General features: G+C 39.8%; 1 protein-coding gene and 1 long non-coding RNA gene across 2 annotated transcripts in view; one reads left to right on the top strand and one right to left on the bottom strand.

Annotated features, from left to right (window-relative positions):
- Positions 1-27,304, top strand: part of RASEF (RAS and EF-hand domain containing) — a 255,588-nt gene that overhangs the window by 21,790 nt on the left and 206,494 nt on the right.
- On the bottom strand, positions 2,570-26,834 carry LOC125083065 (uncharacterized). The gene is made up of 3 exons (XR_007122169.1): positions 26,675-26,834; positions 26,066-26,211; positions 2,570-2,651 (listed from the first exon to the last, which is right to left on the bottom strand). It is a non-coding gene; the product is annotated as an uncharacterized LOC125083065 (long non-coding RNA).

The raw sequence follows: 27,304 nt of genomic DNA, 5'->3' as shown, positions 1-27,304 counted from the left end.
ATCTGCTCCTATGTTTCCTTCTTTTATAGTTTTGGGTTTTATATCTACCTCTGAGGTCCACTTTTCCTGCTGTCTTTTCTCTTGTTGGGAACTTCAGTTGCAAGTATAGTAGGCTGCTTATGCTCTTTTCATTTATTTATTCTTATTTATTTATTTTTCTTTTATTCTTTTTTTCTCTTTGGGTTTCCTTTTGGAGAGTTTCTATTGTTTGGTCTTCAAATTCACTAATTTGTGTTCTACAACTTATGATGGCTATTAGTCTTACCAAGAGTATATCGATTTTTTGTCTTATACAATGTAATTTTCATCTCTAGAAATTTTATTATTTTAAAGATATACTTATTTATTATATATAGAGAAAGAGCATGCAAGCAGGAGGGAGGAGCAGAGGGAGAGGGAGTATCAGCAGACTCCCTGCAGAGTGTGGAGCCTGATGCTCAATCTCATGACCCTGAGATCATGACCTGAGCAAAAAATTAAGAGGCAGATCCTTAAACTGACTGAGCCACTCAGACCCCCTAGAAATTTTTAAAAATTTATCTTTCATATTTCTACTTAATCTTTGAACATATGAAAACACATTTAATGTTCTTAGCTTTTTTTTTAAGACTTTATTTGACCACCAGAGAGAGCACAAGCAGGGGAGTGGCATGCAGAGGGAGAGGGAGAAGATGTAGGGCTCCATCCCAGGACCCCAGGATCATGACCTGAGCTGAAGGCAGACACTTAACTGACTGAGCCACCCAGGCACCCCACATTCCTAGCTTTTAATTACAACACCTTTGCCAGTTCTGAGTTATTTTCTTCTGTGTCATATTTTCTTATTTCTTTATATGTATGGTAACTTTTTGAATGGTAATCTTTAATTGGATAACACTATGAATTTTACTTTCTTGGGTGCTAGATACTTTTGTATTCATATAAATGTTCTTTTGCTTGTTCTGAGGTACAGTTAGTTTTCTTAGAAATAGTTTGAGTCTTTGGGTCTTGCTTTTGAGATTTGTTAGGAAAGAGGGGAGAAGAATTTATTGTAAGACTAATAATTCCCCACATCTGAAGCAAGAATCTTCTGTATATTCTAGTGAAAGCCCCCCAAATTATGAGCTTTTCATCACTGCTGATGGGAACATGCAGTATTCTCTACTCTATGTGAGTGCCAGACACTATTTCTTCTTCGGCAATTCTTCTTGGTTATTAAGTAGCTTCCTCACGTAATGTGTTGATCATTACTCTGCTGCATACTAGAGCAGGGCCCTCTAGAGATCTACTGGATTTCTTTCTGTGCAACTCTGTCCTATCTGGTATTTTGTTCTGTGTTATAAACAAAAACCAATACACATGCATTACTCAAATATCGCACCCAAGCTCATGTAGGCAGGAAGTGATAGGGCTGTTTGGAGCCAGATAACCCTTAGTACCTCTCAGACCCAGATCCAGCACCAGGGCAGCCAGTAAGAGGGTGGGGAGAATAACAGGTTTTATTTTTATGGTCACTTGAGTAATGGTGAAAAGTGGGAGTAGAGAGCAGTCAGCCCTTAAATAGCAGAAGAAAGTATGAAGTGTCAGCTTCTGATAGACAGGAGGTAATCCTTCTTCAAAAGTCATATGGTCAGGAAAAACTGGGAAATTAATTTGCTAGAAACTGAATTGTAAATAAAGGGAAAACTTCATCAAGCAAAGAGGCAGAGATCAAAGGAAGCCCAGTCCTGTTTATATGGAAGGGAATGTCTGAGAAGAGTATAGAACGCATGCCTTCCTCTGATCGTTGGAGCAGATGATGGTACTATTTACGGAATTCTCCCCTGGAAGAACACACACTCTTTCCTTTGAGCTAGAATTAGCCTGTCTGCAAAAATATTTAACCAAGATTAGAGATCTACTTTTGGGGGAGGAGCCGGGGCAGCCCATGAAGGCTCCAGCAAAAGGAGCAGTTTGCACGCAATTTAAATTTGATCTGGATATTAGGGGCCAAACTTCTGGAAACTTAATCCTGTGGCAGGGCCTGTGGGCTGGAGCCCAGAGATCTACTAGCCATGCTGTTTAGAGAAGCCAAAAATGAATGTGGTTGAAAAGATGACTGACATTTAATGTTGTTGGGCCAAAGCAAAGCACTGTGCCAAAGGGCCTCTGAGATGGCCAGCAACTGGTCAGGGGCAGGACTGTGTGCAAAGCTGTGTATCAGAAGAACTAGATGCTTGGAGCCAACTAGGTGGTATTCAAGAATAGAAGGGAGAGAAGTCATGCAGTCAGGGAAAAGATATCCCAAGATGAAAGGCTAGAGCTGCTGTGGGGAAGGGTAGGAGTGGGCAGATGGAAGAGGTCGAAAGCCTAGAATAAAGGCAGTTGGGGGTGGCGCCTGGGTGGCTCAGTGGGTTGGGGCCTCTGCCTTTGGCTCAGGTGATGATCTCGGGGTTCTGGGATAAAGCCCCGCATCGGGCTCTCTGCTCAGCGGGGAGTCTGCTTCTCCCCCCCCCCCCCGCCTACTTGTGATCTGTCAAATAAATAAATAAAATCTTAAGAAAAAACTTTATTAAAAAAAAAAAGGCAGATGGGTATATTTTTATTGTGAGAAAACCATGAAGTAGGAAACTCTGAAAGACCTCTGCTCAGTCTGTTTGCCCCACATTGAAGGATTTAGCATTCTTCCAACTCTGAAAAAATAAATCTTAAGTTAATATTGGATATTCCTGTGTAGCAGGGTTGTTTTTGAGTAATAATATGGGTACTTCAGGAAGATATAGCAGAGCTCAAAGAAATTACCCCAAGGAAAGAGAAGGGAAGTTTGGGGGCCAGCTGGACCCTCCTAAAAGTACTTAGAGGGAGAAGTACTTAGAGGCGGCAACAGCTACAGATTCTAAGATTTTCTAGGTAACTTCTCCAACTTATGGGAACCAACTCACACACCCAAGGTACAGAAGCTAAAATTTGACTATATAGTTTTTAATCCCCCTAAATTCCCTCCTTCTCTATAGTCCCTTATATCCAAGGCTGCTTCCTCTTCTTAAGAATATCTTTTACCAGGCTCCTTGTTGGAAGCAGAGAGACCTATACACAATGTCTCTCCTGATCCAATTATGGATTGAAGCTCTGGGACCAGCATTAGCCTTCCAGGAACAATCCTGGTCACACTCTCAGCAGTGTGGTGCAATGGAATAGGGGCTGTTGGGAATGTTCTTGCCCGATGTTGTTGCCCTAGCTTGGGCCTTCCTCCCCTGCCTTCAGATGACTCTGCTACCCTTATTCTGCCTGTTCTCTGCTCCTCAGTTCTGGGGCCAGAAGCAAGCTAAGGTCTACAGCCATGACCCAGGGCATGGATCTAAAAACTGGATGGCCCGAGACTGCTCTGTACCTCCCCCTACACACACACTTCGCCTGTCCCTCAGTCTGTAACTGGAGGACATACCTAGCTACTGTAGCTTCCCACATACCACCCAGCCCCTCCTGTCACTGCCCTGGTTCCAACCTGCTCTTCACTCAATTGTTTCTCTCCCAGACCCAACCCACGAGATTCTGACTCTCCATTTTTCTCAGAAAGTTGAGGTATTTCCCCCTTCAGATGTACAAAGATGTTTCATTAGTATCTATGACCTAAATAGAACCCAGGCAGAAAAAAGAAGGAAAGGGAAAGGGAAAAAAAAACACAAAAAACAACAACAAAAAAACCTATTTGTTGGTTTCCAAAAGTAGCACTTTGAGAAAATCCCAAATTTGGTGTCTTCTTTGGAAAGTGGTAGGAAGAGCAAAACTATGAAGCTCTGGTTGTTCTGACTCCCTGTAATGCACTCAAGGAAGAGACCTTGGCACCTGACCTTCTCCTGAACCCTCACCAAGGCCATCAGATTCCTGTGTGTTTTCCATGCTCTCCTTAGACTCTGTTCCACAACACAGGATAGCCACCATTCAACTATTTGACAAATATATATTAGTTTTACTATGTTCTAGGCATTCTACCAGGCCCTGGGGACGGAGAGAAGACTAGTGCACAGTGTCTCCCTTCAAAAGCCCACTGTCTGGTCAAGAACATATATAAGGAAAGTAGTAAGGACACTTCCTGTGTTAAGCGTTATGGAAGAAAAAGGCATCAAGTAGCTTAAACTTTTCCTGACCCTGTACCACTGGGACAACATGTCTACATCCCACATATCTGGGGTAAAATCATAAAAGAATCAATCATCAAGAAACTATATCCTGTTTCTCACTCACAATCTGGCTCCAGCCCTCTTCCTTCATGGGTGTCTATAAGTTGGTTGGTTTGGGCTCCTGATCCACCATCAAGGGCTACAGCTCTGGCTCTACCTTTGCTCTAAAGATCTTTGGATGACTCCCGTGAGCAGCTACTTGAGAATCCATCCATTACTTTCCATCCACAAGTCCACATCCCATCTAAGCTGTTCATCACCCCAGGAGGGCAGATTTGGACAGACTGGAGCTTAAGGAGTCCTTGGCTCTCTTTTCCTCAAGATAGGTGAGCTCCTTGCCTTCAAAGTGGCAACTCAAAATATTTCCTAAAAATGCAATGTTGGGCCCAGTTGTCAAGTTTTCTAATTAACAATATATACCAACAACTTAGGGAAAATACTGTTCTTTTCAAGTCTTCACTTTTGGGCAGTCTATCATTCTTAGTTGTTTAAACACTGCTCAGAGACTCTCACATGCCATATCCAATTCATCAGCAAAACCCTACCTTCAAATATGTCTACAGTCTAATCATTACTAACCATCTGCACTGCTACCACACTAACCCAAACCATCACATAATCTGAATTACTGCAATAACCTAATTGGTCTCCCTGCTTCCACTCTGGCCCATTTGCTGTCCATTCTTCAAAGAAAAGCTAAAAAGAAACTTCTAAATGATCAGGTGACATTGGTGGAATGACGACCTCTTAAAATTCTTTCCTCCATAAAAACCAACAAAAAAAAAAAAATCAGCAAAAATTGTCAGAATCGACTCTTCCAGAACTCTGGAAAGTAATCAAAGATTTGCAGCAATTTGGGGAGCATTTATTCAACAAAAACAACAGTATTTAGGTGAGAATAAAAAGTTTTGTGGCATTTTAACTCTCACTACTCCCATCCTTCTTTTTCCAGTTCCATGGTGGTCTTAAACAGCTTTAAATTATGATGAAAACCAGCAGGCTGGAAGCATAGGAGGGCAGAACATGGGTAGACCTTCTTCTAAGCCTTAGTCTCAAAGAATTGTCATTATGTGACCTATCTAGTGGTTCTCTGGAAGACTCCACTTGAAATGCTGTTTTGATTTGCCCTCACTCAGAGTTTTCCCTGAGTGAGAAAAGTCTCTTCCAGAACACTTGTCTAACACAGACTCAATTGTTTAACTTCAAGTTTACCTAAAATAGTGGATAACCACTGTGGCAAGAAATAGGCTTATCAGAAAGCTTTTAAGCTTTTAAGGAGACATAACTCATCTACACAATATGTAGAAAGAGGGACTTGTGAAAAATGTGGAAATATGTTCCAAACTAAAGAATAAGACAAACCTCAGGGGAAAAAATGAAATGAAACAGAGGTAAGCAACCCACCAATAATGAGTTCAAAGTAATGGTCATTAAAATGCTCATAAAACTTAGAAGAATGGGTGAACACAGAACATCAACAAAGAGAAATTACAATAGAGAATCTTTAGAGCTGAAGAATAGGATAATAGATGAAAAATACACTAGAGGGAATGAATAGCAGATTAGATGATGCAGAGAACAAATCAGCAATCTGGAAGACAGGGTAGTAGAAATTAGCCAATCAGAACAGCAAAAAGAGGAATGAACAAATGCGGATAAATTTAAAGACCTCTAGAACAGTATCAACCAAACATTCATATTTTAAGGGTCTCAGAAAGAAAAGAGAGATAAAGGAGCAGAAAACCTATTTGAAGGAATAATGGTTGAAATCTCCCCTAACCTGGTAAAGGAAACAGACATCCAAGTCCAGGAATCACACAGGGAGTCTCCAAGAAGATGAACCAGGAGCCAAAAGACACATTATGAACAAAGTGTCAGCAGTTAAAGAGAGAAAAAGCAGCAAGAGAAAAATAACTAGTTTCATAAAAGGAATCACCCATAAGATTACCAACTGATTTTTCAGCAGAATCTTTACAGGCCAAAAGGGAGTGGCAAAATATATTCAAAGTGCTAAAAGGAAAGAACTTAAAACCAAACATGCTCTACTAGGAAGTTTTCTGGACATGCAAAAGTTTAAAAAGTTCAACAACACCAAGCAAGCCTTACAAGAAATGTTAAAGGAACTTCTTTAAATTGAAAAAAAAAAAAAAAAAAAAAAAAAAGGCCATTATTAGAAACAAGAAAATTTAAAAACCTGGAAAAGGTAAACATATTAAAGGTAGTAGATAAACCACCTGTATAGCTAATATAAAGGTTAAAAGACAAAAGTAGTAAAAATCTTCTAAACCTAAAATAATTTGTAAAGGGATACACAAAATAAGTTGTAAAATAGGATGTCAAGAAATAGGATGTCAAAAACTTAAAAAGAAGTGGCAGGGAATAAAAATGTTGTGCTTTTAGAACACAATTGAACTTAAGTAATCATCAACAATAAAATAGCTACACATATATATACACATAGGATATTATATGTGAACCTCATGATATCACAGAACAAATATGTATAATAGATACAAATATGAAAAAAAAGGGATGCAAACATAGCACTAAAGAGAGTCACCAAATTACAAGGGCAATAAGTACAGATTAATAATTACTTTAAATATAAATGGACTAAATGCTCTAATCAAATAAGGTATCTGAATGGATTAAAAAAAACAAGACTCATATATATATATATATGCTACCTACTAGAGACTCATTTCAGATCTAAAGACATACACACTGAAAGCAAAGGGATGGAAAAGATATTCCATGGAAATGAAAAGAAATCTGAAGTAGCAATACTTATATATCAGACACACACACACACACACACATATATATATATATATATATATATATATATATATCAGACAAAATAGACATCAAAACAAAGGCTGTATGTCATCAAACACAGCTGATGTCTGCTGTGCAGGGTGCCCCTGGAACACCCTGGACTGCACCTGCCTTGACTCCAGCCACCCCATGAGGATCACCCTGTGTAGGACACCCCAAACCATTGCATTGGGCTCTACCTCGGCTCTAGCTGCCCTATAAAAGCATGCCCTGAGCAAACTGCTTCAGAGCCACCTGGTCCATGCCAGCCTCTGCTCCAGCTGACCTGATAGCCTGCCCATCTGGGGAGCTTCCTGGGACACTCCAGTTTCCACCCACTTGAGGTTCATTCATCCTGCCACCATGCCCTTTGTACAGAGATCCCCTGGGCTGCGCAAGCTGCACACAAAAAAGCTTTAGCTATCCTGCCAGAGTATGTTTAGAATAGAGAATGACAGCACCACTCTAGGCCATGCCCATTGTTGCTTCAGCTGTCCTCTTAGGGCACCCTCTGCACAGCAAGGCCTGGGATTGCCCCAGTTAAAACTATTTCAGCTCTAACCATCCACTAAGATGGCTCCAGCATGGAGTGCCAAGGAAAAACCAGCACACAATAGCCATAACTCCAGCTAGCCCTCTAAAGTCACCAGGCACACAGAATTTACACAGAGGATGCCCATCCACAGGACCATCCCCTCAAGTTTAGGATAATTAGTTGTTCTGCCTAATACATAGAAACAAACACAGAAAGTCATGCAAAATGATGAGACAGAATACGTTCCAAACAAAGAATGAGACAAAAACTCACAAAAAGAACTAAATAAAACAGATAAACAATCTGCCTGATAAAGAGCTCAAAGTGATGGGCAGAGAGATGCTCACTGGGATAGAGGGAACGGTGTAGCAACTCAGTGAGAACTTAAACATAAGGAGAAAATAGAAAAAAAGAACCAAAGTTGAAGAATAACTGAAATGAAAACTACATCAGAGGGAATCAACAGATTAGAGGATGCAGAAGAACAGATCAGTGACCTGAAAGATAAGGTAATGGAAAGCACTAACGCTGAACAGCAAAAAGGAAAAAAAGAATTAGAAAAAATGAGTATGGGTTTAAGTGACTTCTTAGACAACATCAAACGAACAAACTACCACAGTTCAAGGTCCCAGAAGGAGAAGAGAGAAATGGGCAGAAAATGTATTTGAAGAAAAAAATAGCTGAAAACTCCCCTAATAGGGAAGGAAACAAACATCAAATTTCAGAAAGCGCAGAGTGTTCCAAACAAGATCAACCCAAGGAGGTGCACACCCTGACACATAAAAATTAAATGTCGAAGAAAGATGAAGACAGAACTTTAGAAGGCAACAAGAGAAGTGTCTAGTTATAAATGAAGGAAACCCCATAAAGTTATCAGCTGATTTTTTTTTTTTTTTTTGCAGAAACCTGGAAGGCCACGAGGGAATGGTATGATATACTCAAAATGCTGAAAGGAAAAAAAAAAATCTACAACCAAGAATACTCTATCCAACAAGTTTATTATTCAGAATTGAAGGAAAGATAAACACTTCTCCAAACAAACATTAAAGGAGTTCATCACCACTAAATTGGGCTTAAAAGACTATGAAAGGGACTTCTTTAAGTGGAAAAGAAATGGTTATAATTAGGACAAAACTATGAAAGAAAAATTTCTTGAGTAAAAGCAAACATACAATAGAGTTGATCAACACTTTAAAGTTAACATGAAAGTTAAAAGTCAAAAGTAGTAAAATATATCTAAAAAATTAGTTCAGGAGACTCACAAATGAAAAGATGCAAAATATGACAACATATACACAAAATGTGTGGGGGTACCAGGGAAGTGAAAATAAATTTTTTTTTGAAAATAAATATTTTTAGAATGTGTTCAAACTTAATATACATGAAAAAATATATATATATACACATACATACTATGATGCTGTCTATGAACCCCATATAAACTAAAAATTTGTAATAGACACAGGATAAAGGGAAAGGTAAGCTGAACACTAAAGAAAAATCATAATTCACAAGGAAAAAGAACAAAAGGAAAAGAATGACAAAAACACCAAGACATAATTAATAAAATGGCAATAAGTACATAGCTGTCAATACTTACTTTAAATGTAAATAGTGTAAAAGCTCTAATCAGAAGACATAGGGTGATAAAATGAATAAAAAATAAACAAAACAAGACCCATCTGTATGCTGCCTATAAAAGACTCAATTCAGACCAAAAGATACATACATACAGCCTGAAAGTGAAAAGATGGAAAAGATATTTTGGGGGGGGCTGAGGTAATGGTACTTATATCAGACAAAAGGGACTTTAAGGCAAAGATTATAAACACAAGACAAAGAAGGGATTACATAATGGTAAAACAGATCAATCAAACAAGAAGATAAACAAGTGTAAATATTGATTCATGCAACACTGGAACACCTAAACACATAAAACAAATATTAACAAGCACAAAGATGAAATTGACAGTAATATAATAGACAGGAAATTTAATAACCTATATATATCAAAGGATAGATCCAGCCAGAAAATCAAAAGGAAACAGTGTATTTGAACAACATGTTAGACAGTTTCTGACCACAATATAAGACGAAAACTCAGTTATAAGGGGAAAAATGCACAAACATTTGGAGTCTAATCAACATGCTACTAAACCATCAATGAGTCAATGATGAAAACAAAGAAAATTAAAAAAAAAATACCTTGAGACAAATTTAAGGGAAAACAAATAGTCCAAAATGTAATGGATGAAGGCAAAAGCAGTTTTAAGAAGTTTTGGGGGGATATGGGTCCACCTGAAGAAACAAAAAGAATATATCAAAAAATCTAATAAATTTACACCTAAAGGACCTAGAAAAAAAGACCAAAATCAGGCCCAACATTGGTAGAAGGAAGGAAATCATAAACATGAGTAGAAATAAATGAAATAAAGTCTAAATAACAATGAAAAAAAAAATCAATAAAACTAACAGCTGGTACTTGAATAAGATACAATAATAAACCTTTACCTAGGCTCATTCTAAAAATATAAAATAAAATCAGAAATGAAAGAGAAGTTACAACTGACAACCCAGAAATACAAAAGATCATGAGACTACTAGGAAACAAATATATGTGAACAAATAGGACCACTTAAAGGAAACCGACAAATTACTGGACACGTACAATCTTGGCCCAGTCGATTAAGTGTCCAACTGTTGATTTTTGCTAAGGTCATGATCTCAGGGCCTGAGACTGAGCCCGGCATCAGGCTCTGTGCTCAAGTGGAGTCTGTTTCTCCCTCCATTTGCATGGGCTCTCTCTCTCAAATAAATAAAATCTTAAAAAAAAAATAAAATTATATGATTCCATGATCCTTCTCTGGGTATGTATCTCAACAAAACAAAAGCACTACGTTGCAAAGATACATGTTCTACTACGTACATTGCAGCATTATTTACAATAACCAACATATGGAAGCAACCTATGTGTCCATCATTAGATGAATGAATAAAGATCGCTCCCACATGCACATCTAGAATATTACTCATCCATAAAAAAGAGTGAAATCTTGTCATTTGCAACAACAGAGAGACACAGTATCATGTTATGTAAAATAAGTCAGAAAAAAAATACTATATGATTTCACTTATTTCTGTAACCTAAAAACCAAAACAAATGGAAAAAAAAAAAAAAAAGGGAAACATCCTCATAGATACAGAGAACCACCTGGCGGCTGCCATAGGGAAATGTGGTGAGGCAATGGGTGAAATAGATGAAGGAATTAAAAGGTACAAACTTCCAGTTACAAAATAAATAAAACAAGAGAAAAAAAAACCTACAGTATAGGGAATATAGTTAATATTGTGTAACTGCTTTGTATGATGAATTAAAGTAGCTTGATGAGTCATAGCAATTACTTCATAATGTATTTAACCACTGAATCATTATGTTGCACAATCAAAACTATTATTATATGCCCACTACACTTCAATAAATTGAAAATAGATCAGTAATCTTACACCTAATGGAGCTAGAAAAAGAACAGATAAAGTCTAAAGTCTAATTATAGTAAATTATAGTAGAAATAAATGATACAGAAACTAAAAGATTATAGTAGAAATAAATGATACAGGAACTAAAAGATTATAGTAGAAATAAATGATACAGAAACTAAAAAAAAAAAAAAAGATCAATAAAACCGGAGCTAGTTCTTTGAAAAAACTAATAAAATTGATAAACTCCTAGCTAGATGTATCAAAAAGAAAACAGAAAGGAAACAAAATCACAAATATGAGAGAGGAAAAATCACAATCAACACCACAGAAATAAAGAAAATTATAAGAGGATATTATGAAAAACTGTATGTCAACAAACTGGACAACCTAGAAGAAATGGATAAACTCTTTGAAACATATAAACTACCAAAACTGAAAAAAGGGAATAGAAAACTTGAACAGACACATAACCAGCAAAGAAACTGAATCTATAATAAAAAAATCTTCCAACAAACAGAACTTACAAAGGCAAGTTTTACCAAACATTTAAAGAAGAGTGAATACCTAACCTTCTCAAACTATTCAAAAAAACAGAAAAAGAAGGAAAACTTCCAAATTCATTCTATGAGGCCGGCATTAGCTGGATACCAAAACCAGATAAAGATTCTACTAAAAGGAAAAAACTACAGGCCAATATCCCTGATGAACATGGATGTAAAAATTCTCAATAAAACCCAGTGGTACATTAAAAGAATCATTCACCAAATCAAATGGGATTTATTCCTGGATTGCACGAGTGGTTCAATACTCACAAATCAATCAACATGACATACTGCATTAATAAAAGAAAGGAGAAGAACCATATGATCCTCTCAATAGATGCAGAAAAAGCATTTGACAAAGTGCAACATCTATTCCCAATAAAAACCCTCAACAAAGTAGGCACAGTGTCCCCTGTTCACCAGAACCTGGCCCTTCAGGTGAGTATCTGTGTGTTGCTTATACTCTACTCTTGTGTCTGAGTCACTTTTCCTGATTAAAGCTCCAAGTTCCATGTCCCACTACTTACAAAAACTCATGGAATTCTGTCCCAAACTCGTGGAATTCAGCCCCTCTGGTATGTATGTATGTTTTTAATTTTTAAGATTCTATTTATTTATTTCACAGAGAGGGCAAGAGAGCACAAGCAGGGGGGGCAGCAGAGGGAGAGGGAGAAGCATACTCACCGCTGGGCAGGGAACCCAACACGGGGCTCAATCCCAGGACCCCGGGATCACGACCCAAGCCAAAGGCAGATGCCAAATGGACTGAGCCACCCAGGCTCTCCTCTGGTTTTAAAAGCCAAACATTATGGGGATTAGTGTTCCTTGTGTGAGCTCCCTGGTGCCATGGCCTATTTCTCTGCCCTCTGTATGCACACAGTTCCCCCTCCTGCTGACAGCTTCTATTAATTTTTGGTTAGTCTATTTTGTCTGATACCAGTGGCTACACTAATTGTTAATAGAGACAACATTTTATAAGGATAAGAGAATCCATCCATCAGAAGATACAGCATTTACAAATGTACACATATTTACCAATAAAGCCCCAAAACACATGAAGCAAAAACTGTCAGATCTGAAAGAGAAACAGACAATTCAGAGACTAATTGGGGACCTTAATATCCCTAATAATGGCTAAACCACTAACAGAAGATCAAGAAGGAAATAAATGTGAATTCCATTATCAACCAGTTAGACCATAAAACATTTGGAGAAGCGTATAACCAATGACAGCAGAATATATTTTTCTAAAAAATACATGTAGATCATCCTCCAGGATAGGTCATATGTTAGTCCATAAAACAAGTCTCAGTACATTTAAGGCAACAAAATTTATACAAAATTTTTTTTAAGATTTTATTTATTTAACAGAGATCACAAGTAGGCAGAGAGGCAGGCAGAGAGAGAGGGGGAAGCAGGCTCCCCGCTGAGCAGTGAGCCCGAAGTGGGGCTTGATCTCAAGACCTGGGGATCATGACCTGAGTTGAAGGCAGAGGCTTTAACCCACTGAGCTACCAGGTGCCCCACAAAATTTGTTCTTTAATCACAATTATAAATCAATTATTGAAGGAAATATGAGAAAATCACAATAATGTAGAAATGAAACACATTTTTAAATAACCATTGGGTCAAACAAATCCCAAGGGGCTTATAATTTCAAAAAAGAAATCATGCAGGCTTTTGCAGCTGCTGTTCATGGACATATAAGCTGGTAGGCTTAGGTTTATGGGTCCCCTAGGGACTAGAACTAATGGAGAGAGTTCTCAACAAGCTATACCCCAGAGCACAGCAGAGGGGAACTGAACTACCCCAAGTCTGTGTATATGAGAGAGGTTATTAGTTTATGAGCATAGCTGTTGCCTGAGAGAGTGGGTGCTGCCTTTAGGCTCTCCCTCTGCCTCACTCCATGTTGTTGGTATCCCAGGGAAAAAACATGTGCACATGTCTGCTGCCACAGTTTTATTTTATTTATTTTTTAAAGATTATTCACTTATTTGACACAGAGAGAGATCACAAATAAGCAGAAATGCAGTCAGAGAGAAAGGGGGAAGCAGGCTCCCTGCTGAGCAGAGAGCCCGATGCAGGGCTTGATCCCAGGACCCTGAGATCATGACCTGACCCAAAGGTAGAGGCTTAAGCACTGAGCCACCAGGGCAGCCCTCCTGCCAGTTTTTGAGGCGGCCACCCAAGGGCCACCCTTTGATTGCCAGGCTATGGGAGCCAGCAGGGCTTGTGTTCACAGATTCAACCAGACAGTAGCAAAGAAACTTTTTTTTTTTTTAATTTCTTTTCAGTGTAACATCATTCATTATTTATCCACCACACCCAGTGCTCCATGCAATACGTGCCCTCCTTAATACCCACCACCTGGCTCCCCCAACCTCCCACCCCCCACCCCTTCAAAACCCTCAGATTGTTTTTCCAGAGTCAATAGTCTCTCATGGTTCATCTCCCCTTCCAATTTCCCTCAACTCCCTTCTCCTCTCCATCTCCCCATGTCCTCCATGTTATTTGTTATGCTCCACAAATAAGTGAAATGATATGATAATTGACTCTCTCTGCTTGACTTATTTCACTCAACATTAGCTCTTCCAGCCCCGTCCATGTTGCTACAAAAGTTGGGTATTCATCCTTTCTGATGGAGGCATAATACTCCATAGTGTATATGGACCACATCTTCCTTATCCATTCATCCGTTGAAGGGCATCTTGGTTCTTTCCACAGTTTGGCGACTGTGGCCATTGCTGCTATAAACATTGGGGTACAGATGGCCTTTCTTTTCACCACATCTGTATCTTTGGGGTAAATACCCAGTAGTGCAATTGCACAGTCATAGGGAAGCTCTATTTTTAATTTCCTAAGGAATCTCCACACTGTTCTCCAAAGTGGCTGCACCAACTTGCATTCCCACCAACAGTGTAAGAGGGTTCCCCTTTCTCCACATCCTAACACACGTCATTTCCTGTCTTGCTAATTTTGGCCATTCTAACTGGTGTAAGGTGGTATCTCAATGTGGTTTTAATTTGAATCTCCCTAATGGCTAGTGATGATGATCATTTTTTCATGTGTCTGATAGCCATTTGTATGTCTTCATTGGAGAAGTGTCTGTTTATGTCTTTTGCCCATTTTTTGACATGTTTATCTGTTTTGTGTGTGTTGAGTTTGAGGAGTTCTTTATAGATCCTGGATATCAACGTTTTGTCTGTACGGTCATTTGCAAATATCTTCTCCCATTCTGTGGGTTACCTCTTTGTTTTGTTGACTGTTTCCTTTGCTGTGCAGATGCTTTTGATCTTGATGAAATCCCAAAAGTTCATTTTCCCTTTTGTTTCCTTTGCCTTTGGAGACATATCTTGAAAGAAGTTGCTGTGGTTGATATTGAAGAGGTTACTGCCTATGTTCTCCTCTAGGATTCTGATGGATTCCTATCTCACGTTGAGGTCTTTCATCCATTTCGAGTTTATCTTTGTGTACGGTGTAAAAGAATGGTCAGGTTTCATTCTTCTACATATAGCTGTCCAGTTTTCCCAGCACCATTTATTGAAGAGACTGTCTTTTTTCCACTGTATATTTTTTCCTGTTTTGTCGAAGATTAATTGACCATGGACCCTCAACTCTGTATCTGGGCTCTCTACTCTGTTCCACTGGTCTATGTGTCTGTTCTTATGCCAGTACCATGCTGTCTTGGTGAGCACAGCTTTGTAGTAAAGCTTGAAATCAGGTAATGTGATGCCCCCAGTTGTATTTTTGTTTTTCAACATTTCCTTAGCAATTCGAGGTCTCTTCTGATTCCATACAAATTTTAGGATTATCTGCTCCAGCTCAAAGAGGTAAAGGATCTGTACTCGAGGAACTACAGAACACTCATGAAAGAAACTGAAGAAGACACAAAAAGATGGAAGACCATTCCATGCTCTTGGATCAGAAGAATAAACATTGTTAAAATGTCTATACTGCCTAGAGCAATCTATACTTTTAATGCCATTCCGATCAAAATTCCACTGGTATTTTTCAAAGAAACAGTTCTTAACTGGCTACTGCCCTAGGGCTCAGTGCAGAGGGAGCACACAGAAACACCCATTTTCCATTCTTCCCCTGCAGGAAGTGTATTTGCATACTTTAAAACTTTCTGCCTCAGGGTCTGGCTTCCCAGTGGCCTGAATTTAGGTGCTGACTAAGATACTCCCATTGGGACCCTGACAAGCCTAGGCACCCCGTCAACTAATCAACTATTGGGAGCCACTAAGAATAAAGTAGGCTGCTTGGACAATCAAGAAGTTTTGACAGACAACCAAGACCTAGGGAAGGGTTGAACGCTAAGATTTATCTCCAACACAAGGCCACTCCCTCAAGACTGGAAAAGGTGGCTATTTCTTTTTTTTTTTAAGATTTTATTTATTTTTTAATTTGACAGATCACAAGTAGGCAGAGAGGCAGGCAGAGAGAGAGATGGGGAAGCAGGCTCTCCACTGAGAAGAGAGCCCAATGTGGGGTTCTATCCCAGGACCCTGGGCTCAATCTCAGGACCCTGGGATCATGACCTGAGCTGAAGACAAAGGCTTTAGCCCACTGAGCCACCCAGGACCCCCAAGGTGGCTATTTCTATAATGCGTAGAAACCAACACAGAGAGTCAAGGAAAATGAAGAAAGAGGACTATGTCCCAAATTAAAGAGAAAAATCTTATCATTTGCCTATATAGAATTCAAATTAATGGCCATAAAGATGCTCACCAAGCCCAGAAGAAGAATGGTTCATCCAGTGAGAAGTTCAACAAAGAGATATAAAAATATAAGTACCAAAGAGCAGTTACAGAGATGAAGAATATAACAACTGAACTGAAAAATATGATAGAGGGGTTCAACAGTGGATGAGATGAAGCAGAAGAAAAATTCCATGAACTCTAGAAGGCAGCAGAGGAATTCACCCAATGAGAGCAGAAAAAGAAAAAAGAATGAACAAGACAGAAGGCAGGCTAAGGAACTTAAAGGACAATATGAAACAGACAAACATTTGCAATATAGGACTCCCAGCAGAAGAGAGAGAAAAGGGGGCAGAAAACTTACTTGAAGAAATAATGGCTGGAAGTGGAAGCTTTTTTTTTTTAATGCCTTTTTTTAAAGATTTTATTTATTTGACAGAGATTACAAGTAGATGGAGAGGCAGGCAGAGAGAGAGAGAAGCAGGCTCCCTGCTGAGCAGAGAGCCCGATGTGGGACTCGATCCCAGGACTCTGAGATCATGACCTGAGCTGAAGGCAGCGGCTTAACCCACTGAGCCACGCAGGTGCCCCAGCTGGAAACTTTCTTAACCTAGGGAAGGAAATAAGCACCCAGACCCAGGAATCCTAGATAATCCCAAATTGGGATGAACCAAAGGAGATCTACATGAACAACTTGGACAACCTAAAAGAAATAGATAAATTCCTAGAAGTCTACAACCTACCAAGACTGAATCATGAAGAAATAAAAGATCTTAATAGATCAGTTACTAGTTAGGAGTGCTCATATAACAATAAAACAGGATTCTGGCCAGCTGTGTGTGACCTACTTAAGTATCAATTATTTCTTACATGACCTTTTTTTTTTTTGAGATTTTATTTATTTTTGACAGAGACACAGTGAGAGAAGGAACACAAGCAGAGGGAGTAGGAAAGGGAAAAGCAGGCTTCCCACAGAACTGGAAACCCAATGTGGGACTCGAGCCCAGGATCCTGGGATCATGACTTGAGCTGAAGGCAGACACTTAATGACTGAGCCCTTTCTTACATGACTTTTTTTTTTTTAAGATTTTATTTATTTATTTGACAGACAGAGATTACAAGTAGGCAGAGAGGCAGGCAGAGAGAGAGGAGGAAGCAGGCTCCCCGCTGAGCAGAGAGCCCGACTCGGGGCTTGATCCCAGGACTCTGAGATCATGACCTGAGCTGAAGGCAGAGGCTTCAACCCACTGAGCCACCCAGGCGCCCCTCTTACATGACTTCTTATTATAGCTCTTCTTCCATGATAAATAAGTAACAGGGCAAATTACCCAGGGGATGCCATGATCAAGGAGTAAGGTAGAGTTTCTTTTAGGGGTGCCTGGGTGGCTCAGTGGGTTAAAACCTCTGCCTTTGGCTCAGGTCATGATCCCGGGGTCCTGGGATAAAGCCCCACATTGGGTTCTCAGCAGGGAGCCTGCTTCCCCTTCTCTCTCTCTCTGCCTGCCTCTCTGCCTACTTGTGATCTCTGCCTGTCAAATAAATAAAATCTTAAAAAAAAAAGTTTCTTTTAGCTTAATAATGGACTATGAAACATACACCATTCCATATTCAGAAAATGGTGAGCATTTCAGCAATTTTATCTCTTCTTTGGATTGCTAACAAATGAAGAGATTACTTAAAATTGTGATCTTGACCTTGAATTGAACATCTACTTTCAATGGATGTCAAGGATGAGATTATTGCCTAAACCAATCATTTTTCCCCCCTGGCTTCATTCAAGTCCCTGGTAGAACTGCATTCTGGTATGAATGGTGGCATAGGCTACCTAGAGAATGAGCAGGTGAAAACACACCTTGCTGTTACTATAGTGCTATTCAGTGTGAAAAGAGAGATAGGCATTTCTCTTCTTTGAATTACTCCAAATAGATGGAAAAATTAGATCCATAATAGATATGTATACTAATATTTAAACTCTGGAAAAATAAATAGATGAAACCAACTAATATGAAACTTGAAACATGCTAGCAATGGTTCTATTATATTTAAAAAGTGGGGGGGAGTGGAAAATGAGAAAAAAAACACTGGGATGACTATAAACAAAAACACAACATATCAAAGTTTATGGATGCAACAAAAACAGGGCTCAGAGGGAAATTTAGAGTTATAAATGCTTATATTCAAAAAGATCTCAAATCAATAACCTAACCTTTCACCTTAAACTAGAAAAAGTAGAATTAAACCCAAAACAGGTGGAATTGAGTACGTAATAAATATTAGAGCAGAAATAAGTGGGTAATTAATAGAGAAAACAAAACCAAAACTTGCTTCTTTGAAAAGATAGTGATTTTTTTTTTTTTTTTTGCTGATTCGGATGCCTTTTATTTCTTTAATTTCTTCTATATTCTTTATTTCTTTTATTTCATCCAACCGAGGCTAGGACTTCCAGTACTATGTGCTGTGCAGAATAGCAGTGGTGATAGTGGACAGCCCTGCCATGTTCCTGACCTTAGTGGAAAAGCTCTCAGTTTTTCCCCATTGAGAATGATACTTGCTGTGGGTTTTTCATAGATGGCTTTCATGATATTGAGGTATGTACCCTCTATGCCTACACTGTGAAGAGTTTTCATCAAGAAAGGATACTGTACTTTGTCAAATGCTTGTTCAGCATCTATTGAGAGTATATGGTTCTTGTTCTTTCTTTTATTAATGTATTATAATGTATTATATCACATTGATTGATTTGCGGATGTTTGACCAACCTTGCAGCCCAGGAGTAAATCCCACTTGGTCGTGGTGAATCATCCTTTTAATGTACTGTTGGATCCTGTTGGCTAGTATTTTGGTGAGAGTTTTTGCATCTGTGTTCATCAAGGACATTGGTCTGTAATTCTCCTTTTTGGTGGGGTCTTTGTCTGGTTTGGGGGTCAAGGTGATGCGGGCCTCATAAAAGGAGTTTGGAAGCTTTCTTTCCATTTCTATTTTTTGGAACGGTTTAGTTAGACATACATAAGAAAAAACAGAAAAACTCAAATTACTAAAATTAGGTGTGAAAGATAACAACTTCTAACCTTAAAAACATAAAAAGGACTAGAAGGGAATATCATGGACTATCAGAGTAGATAATGTAGATGAAGTGGATAAATTTCTAGAAAGACACAAAGTGCCAAAACTGAATCAAGAAGAAACAGAATATGTGAATATGTCTATGACAAAAAGATTGAATTAGTCATCAAAAAAACCTCCAACAAAGAAAAGTTTAAGCCCAGATGTCTTCACTGGTGAATTCTTTCAAACGCTAAAAAAGAGTTAACACCAATCCTTAAAAACTCCTGCAAAAAATGTCTGAGGGAGGCACACTTCCCAACTCATTACCCTGATACAAAGACAGATAAAGATCTCACAAGAAAATTATAGGTCAATATCACTTAGGAATATAGATAGGAGATCCTCAATAAAATATAAACAGACTCCAGCAACATAGAGTAGGGGTTATACCCTATGACCAAATAGGATTTATTCCAGGAATGCAATGTTGCTTTAACATATTAAAAAAAAAATCAATACAAAATATTAATAAAATACAGGATGAAAAAACTCATATGATCATTGTAATAAAGTATCTGAGAAAATGCAACATCTTTTTATGACAGAAACACACAACCACTAGGAGAAGAAATTTTTTTTTAAACTTTGTCAAGAGCATCTAAGAAAAACCCACAGTTAACTTCATACTGAACCAGCATGAACTGCAAGTTTTCCCTGCCCCAAAGATCAGAAACAATGTCTTCTCTCTTGCCATTTCTATTAAACATTGTGCTGGAGGTTCTAGCCAGAAAATTAAGCAAGGAAATAAAGTAATAGGCATATAAACTGGAAAGAATTAAAACTATCTCCATTTTCATATGATATGCTCTTGTTCACAGAAAATCCTACAAAATACACAAAAAATTATTAGAGCTAATAAAGGATTTCAACAAAGTTATAGGATACAAAATCAATATACAAAAAATTTGTTATATTTCTACATAATAGCAATGAATAATCCACAAATGAAATCAAGAAAACCTTGTTCTACTTACAATACACAAGAGTAAAATACCCAGTAATAAATTTAACAAAAGAAGTACAAGTCTATAAGAGACTCTTAATCTCAAAAAACAAACTTAGTGTTGCCTGGGGAGGGGGGAGAGGGAATGGTGGTTGGGTTATGGACATTGGGGAAGGTATGTGCTATGGTAAGTGCTGTGAAGTGAAGTGTGTAAACCTGGCAATTCACAGACCTGGGGCTAATAATACATTATATGTTAATAAAAAATAAAAAATTAAAAATAAAAGAAGTACAAGTTTTGTATGCTGAAAATAACAAAACATCATTAAAGAAATTAAATAAGACCTAAGTAAAGGGAAAGACATTGCAGGTTCTTAGACTGGAAAATTTAGTATTAAGATGACAAGACTCCCCAATCTGACTCCTGTATTCAAGGCAATCTCCATTAAAATCTCAGCTGCCTGTTTTGCAGAAGTTGGCAAGTGTTCCTGAAATTTCATATGAAAATGCAAGTGACTCAGAATGGCCAAAACAATCTTTTTTTTTTTTTAAGATTTTATTTATTTATTTGACACAGAGAGATCACAAGTAGATGGAGAGGCAGGCAGAGAGAGAGAGAGGGAAGCAGGATCTCCGCCGAGCAGAGAACCCGATGCGGGACTCGATCCCAGGACCCCGAGATCATGACCTGAGCCGAAGGCAGCGGCTTAACCCACTGAGCCACCCAGGCGCCCTGGCCAAAACAATCTTGAGAACAAAGAACAAAGTTGGATTCTCACATTTCCAGGTTTCAAAAGTTAATACAAAAAGCTACAGTAATCCAGACAGTGTGCATTAGCATAAGATGGATTGATCTACGGAATATAGTCAAGGCTCCAGAGGTAAACCCACACACTTATGGACAAAGATTTTCAAAAAGGGTACCCAGACAATTCAAAGGGGGGCGGGGAAGAACAGTCGTTGACAAACGGTTCTAGGACCACTGGCTATCCAAATACAAAATAATGAAGCTGGACCTATTCCTCACAGTGCTTAAAACGAAAATTAAAAATGAGTCAAAATGGATCAAAGACCTAGATGTAAGAGCCAAAACCATAAAACTCTTAAAAGAAAAATAGGCATAAATCTTAGTGACCTTGAATTAGGCACTGGTTTTTAAATATAACACTAAATGATGCATTACCAACAAAATAAAAATGCATAAATTGGAACTTCTCAAAATTAAATACTTCCATGTTTCAAAGGACACCCTCAAGAAAGTAGAAAAGAGATAATCCATAGAATGGGAGAAAATATTTTCAAATCATTGAAGTGATAAGAATCTAGTATCTAAAATATATGAAGAAACATTTCACCTCAACAATAAACACACAAATAACCCCATTTTAAGATAATAGATCTATTTTTCCAAAGAAGTAGTCCAAATATCTAATAAGCACATGAAAAGATGCTCAGTATGGTTAGTCTTTGGGAAATGCAAATCAAAGCCACAATGAAATACCACCTCACACCCACCAGGATGGTATAAAAAAAAAAAAAAAAGATGGCAAGGATATGGAGAAATTGGAACCCTTATGCATTGCCGAGGTACGCTGCTTGGAAAAAGTTGGGCAAGTTCCTCAGAAAGTTAAACACAGTTACCACATAACCCGGCAGTTGCACTCCTAAATCCGTACCCAAGAGATTAAAAACAAGTTCACACACACAAAAATCTATATATCTGCATATGAGTATTTATGATAGTATTATCTGTAACAGCTCTAAAGTGGAAAGTACTCAAATGTTCATCAACTGAGGAATGGAGAAACAGATGCGGTGTAGCCATATAAAGTAGTATCATTCAGATATGAAAAAGACTAAGGTACTGATGCAGGGTACAACATGAATGAATCCTGAAAATATGCCAAGGGAGAGAAAAACCAGGCCCAAGAATCCATACATTATAGGACTTAATTTTGTGAGATGTCCAGAATCGCCAAGTTCACAGAGACGAAAACAGGTTAGTCATTTCCCAGGACTTGGGGGAGGGGAGAATGGGGAGTAACTGCTAACAGGTACTAGAGCTTTTTTTGGTTGGATGAGAATGTTTTGGAATTATATAGTGCTGAGGGTTGCACAACTCTAACTAGACTAAAACCACTGAACTGTATACTTTGAATGGGTGAATTTAATAATATGTGAATTAGATCTCAATATTTTAAGGAGCCCGATCATAACATTCTCCTCCAGCAGGCTCATATCTTAGAGAAAAAGTCAAAGGAATACAAGGCTCTGTAAAGCCACGCTCCCCACTGCTTCTCTGACCTCACCTCCTATCACTCTCCTACCTGCTCAGTCAGCTCCAGCCTCATTGCCTCCTTTCTGCTCTCCAAACCTGCCATCACACTCCCACCACAGGGCCTTTGCACTTGCTTTCCCCTCAGCCCTGGAAGACAATTCTCCACATACTACTGCACAATTAACTTCTCCAGTTGCTGAGGTCTGTGCTTGAATGTCTCCTTTTCAAGGAGACCACATGCCCCAACACTTCTTTATCCCCCATCCCTGCTTTCCTTTTCTCTTCTGTATTGGTCACTATTTCATATACAGCATGTTTTTCTTATATATTATTTATTTGTCTGCCCCTCCCATTAGAACACAAGCTCCATGACAGCTAGGGTTTTTATCTTCTTGTTCACTGCTATAGATTTCACACTCTACATGACACACACTAGGAGCTTACTAAATATCTGCTGGGTGATCATAGAAGGAGTGAATGCCTACAAGGGTAAAGAGTTTAGAGGACTCATCCTGAGAATCAAGAATTTTCAGGTTCAAACAATGGACATACAAATGACTTCAGGAATAAGCTTTTTTTTTGAACATGGGGTCCTGCCTGTCACCAGAGTTGTTGAACCCTAAGAGCGGACAAGTCTTTTCAGATACCTGCTAGTTAATCATCATAAGCACGCAGGAAAGCTGAAAGCCCCAGGTTCACTCTTTGACCAGAGGAGGCTGTGAGCCTTGGCCACCTTCTCATCTTTGATCCTTCCGTTTCAGCTGTACTTCTCACTCGGTTTCACAGTGACACGGACTGCTGGCTAACTCGCTCTCTCCCTGGACATGTGTGCCTTGAGTCTGGCTAACTCTGCAGACGGAGAGACATTTGGAAAAGCCCGAGGATAGGAGGAGCCCTCCTCCAGCAGGAACTCCTTAGGACTGACCTGGCAGCCCCCCCATCCCTCCACCCCACCCCCACCCCCACCCCCCGCCTCCAGAAAGCCTCTCTGCTGTACTTAAATGGGCCTTCCATAGGAGCCCTGCAGGATCGCACATGTTAGCGAGCATTCAAGAGGAGGCTCAAAGGACAGACTTTTATGTTATTTTTAACTTCTGATTCATTCCCTTCAGGAATTCAGCCTTTCTTTGTGAACTTGAAACATGAGAGAGACAAATTTCCTAGGCTTCTGAAAAATCATAATTCTTTCCAGAAACTGAGTCTGTGCATGAAGAAATCCCTCTGTATTTCTGCCATTTTGATTCTCTATTTTGCAGATAAAATCGCTTTTTGCTGTGTCTGTGTAGACTGGCAGAAAAGATCGGAAACTGAGAAAAAGTTCAAAGACCCATCTGTGTCACCTTCAAAATCTCCCTTTCCTCAAGTGTCCTGAAACGTCTGTCCTCTCTACTCCCCTGAACATTTTCTCTGCTGACACTATTATGCCAATAATTTTCAGTAGCACCTGGGATCCTAATCAGTATAATTCAGAATCCGGATGCAATTTCACACCTGTGTTTGGTCCACCTAAATATCCCACAGATTCTTTGGGTTTTGGTTTCATTCTAGCTAAGGCTAACTTATTTTCTTTCCAATAAAATTGAAACAGCAAAGCAAGGGGCACCTGGGAGGCTCAGTCGGTTAAGCATTGGACTCTTGGTTTCCACTCAGGTCATGATCTTATGGGTCCTGAGATCAACCCTGAGTCAGGCTCCACGCTGGGGGTAGGAAGCAGCATGGGATTCTCACTCTCCTCTCCCTCTGCCCCTTCCCACCCGCTGTGTATTCCCTATCTCCCTGTCTCTCTGTCCATCCCTAAATATACATAAATTTTGAAAAATGAAAAAAACAAATTAATAATAAAAAATCCTTGTTCTTTCATTGCTAAGCCTAATAGCAGTACCTTCTCCCACTCAATGAAACCAGGAAACTCAAAGTCAAACTTGACTCTCCACTCAGACGCTATGGAAATTCTGTCAGTCATGAAGTCACTGCTTTGATGCTGTTCCAGCAAATTTTTCCTAACCATATATATCTTGAAAAAGAATTACTTCCTGCTCGCCATCAAAAGCAGACACTGGGGGGCTCACTATTTGAGAGCAGACTACTGTTTCACCATTATTACTCAGCTGACCCTGGAAATAAAACCTGTTGTTCTGCCCAAGTCCTGCGGGCTCCCGTGGTGCTGGGCTGGGTTCTGCCTTGTACTAAGGAAGATCTGACTCTGAATATCAGCCCTGTCACTTTCTGCCTACTTAAGGCTGGATACGGTTTTGGAATAACTTGCGTCAATTTGTCTCTAAAATGGGGATAGACTGATACCTCAGAGGGTGGCTCCAAGGGGTAAAAAATACCAAGTGCCTGAAACATACCCATTAACATATCCCCCAGCAATTTAATTCTTTATCCCCTCTTTCTTTAAAGATTTATGTATTTATTTATTTGACAGACTTAGCACAAATAGGCAGAGAGGCAGGCAGAGAGAGAGAGAGAGAAGGAAGCTGACTTCCTGCTGAGCAGAGAGCCCAATACTGGGCTCCATCCCAGGACCCTCAATTCCAGGACCCTGGGATCATGACCTGGCCCAAAGGCAGAGGCTTTAACCTACTGAGCCATTCAGGCGCCCCATCCCCTTTTTCAAATGACCTCTCCCACCCCTCTCCTGGAAGGCAGACCTAATTGATTTTGCCATCGTCATGCTGAGAAACCAGAAGCCCCAACAGCCCCGTACCATCCACCTTACACAAACTTCATGGGGGAGGTCACACTGTTTCCCCAGCTGAGTGTTTCCCAAGGGGGGTTCTGTGACCATAGTTTGGTCTGCGAGTCACTCTCAGAAGGTGCCATGGGAAATAAGAAATGCTCATTGTTGTAGCTTTATCTTGAGAAATTACAATACACACTAGCTCAGGAAAGCCCCTTGTGTAAAATAGCTTTTGTTGGCCTTACTCATTTCAACTCCCTCGCACTCACTTAGCAATAGTTCTGATTTGGAAGTTTGAATTGGGAGGAAGTACATTCTAAGCTAATGTAGAACAATCTGCCTTTACATGCCATGCATATGACAGGAAGTCCGATCTAGAAACAGATTACCATCATAAGGCATGGTAAATGCACGGGGTACTAGAGACCCATAGATTATCCCACTCTAGGGAGCCCCGTTACTGCCCCATTCCTCTCTGCATCCAAACTCCGCTTTCTAGAACAGCTGATACTAACGAGACTGCGGCAGAAATAAACTGGATTTAAAAACACGTGGACCCGTTTGGCGGAACGAACAGGAGCAAAGGACGAGGCTGCCCCCAAGTGGGTAACCCACAAAGAGCAGCGACGCTTCCAATCGGTTTACACTTCAGGTTAAGGAACTGAAGGGGCTCTGCCTTTCCAGCTCCAAGGACTCCCCCAAGCTAGAGAGCCGCTGGTGAGGAAAGTGGGTGCAGATTTTTTTTTACCACTACAAGGTGGTGTGTTGGGGGGCGGGGGGGCGTTGAGAAAAAAAGAACAAGCGAGCCCGGTGTTCCCCCAACCTCCCTACCCTATGTAGCACCTGGTTAAATCCAGATTCCCGGTCCTCGCTGCGGAGATTTTGATTCAGCAGGTCGGAAATGGAGGCCTGGGGTCTGGGTCTCTAACCCGTGTGATTCTGAGTTGAGAAGCAACTTTCTGTTTCCGGTCCCCGGGAAAGGCCCAGCTCTTGAGGGTCAAAGGAAGTCAGGAGCTTTATTTCCTTGGCGGCTCCCCAGCAGCCACTGCCCGACCCTCCCACCTGCCGCGCATCAGCCCCTCCGCGGTTTCCATGGCGACCCAGGCCGCGCCGCGTGCGGCTTACTTAAGACCCAGCCCGTTTCACCTGTCTGTCCCAGCGCCCACCACCCAACGGAGAAGGAGATTCGGGTCCAGGACAGTCAGGCTAAGAAGTATCTTATTATTATTGCCACTACTATTATTATTGATTTGAATATTTTTGTGCGTATTTAAAATAAGCGTTAAGAGTTTTTTGTTTTTGTTGGGGGATGGGTTGGGGGAGAAGAGGAATACACGCTTTCCTAGTAGCTTTATGTAGCATTTTTACCTTCAGTTCAAATGCTTGGGACAGACTGACACCACCCCCCCCGGCTGTGATAATCTGGGATTTCTACTTGTCTTAGCGATTTACCTTTGCACTGTCTTCCTGTGATGCACGAGGGCACTCAGGACTGTGGCTTATGCATTTGTGCCAGTAAGCGGCCACACCAAGGAGATTTCCAGAACTTGGACTTTTTGTCCTTTTCAATCCTGCCTTTCTTTTCAAGGACTGCTGCTTCAGCTGAACCAGATGGAGGAGGTCAGGTTCTCAGGGGGTAAAGTGGGAATGAAAACTGATAATGAGTGGGAATGAAAAATGATCAGATACATCTGGGTTGAGCCTGGTAATTCTAATCAATGAGCCCCAGCTCATTCCAGTCAATTTCCTTTAGAAGAGGGCCATAGCCTCAAAAAGTGCTGGGTTTTCTGTTGTCAACCCTTAGGCTTGAGCAAACCCTTAAAATATGCCAAAGTAGCTAGCAGGTATGTACATTTTAGCTAGTGGGTCCTACCCTCCGGCTGGGGGTTGGGGGTTGGGTGTCATCTCTTATTTTTGGTTATTGATAAAAACCACTGGACCACCTCTGAAATGCTGCTTTAGGGCAGTTTGAGATGCCTGGAGACTACATGGAAATCTAGGCATCTCAGGAAACCAGTAGATTTATAGAGTAAGTACCTCAGAGGAGAAGTGGGGAACTCTAGGAAGAAGTGTTGCTTTTTC

This window comes from Lutra lutra, chromosome 13 (assembly GCF_902655055.1).
Source record: "Lutra lutra chromosome 13, mLutLut1.2, whole genome shotgun sequence".
Classification (NCBI taxonomy): Eukaryota; Metazoa; Chordata; class Mammalia; order Carnivora; family Mustelidae; genus Lutra; species Lutra lutra.
The sequence above is the reverse complement of the archived record's forward strand: the minus strand, read 5'-3'. Positions and strand labels throughout refer to the sequence as shown.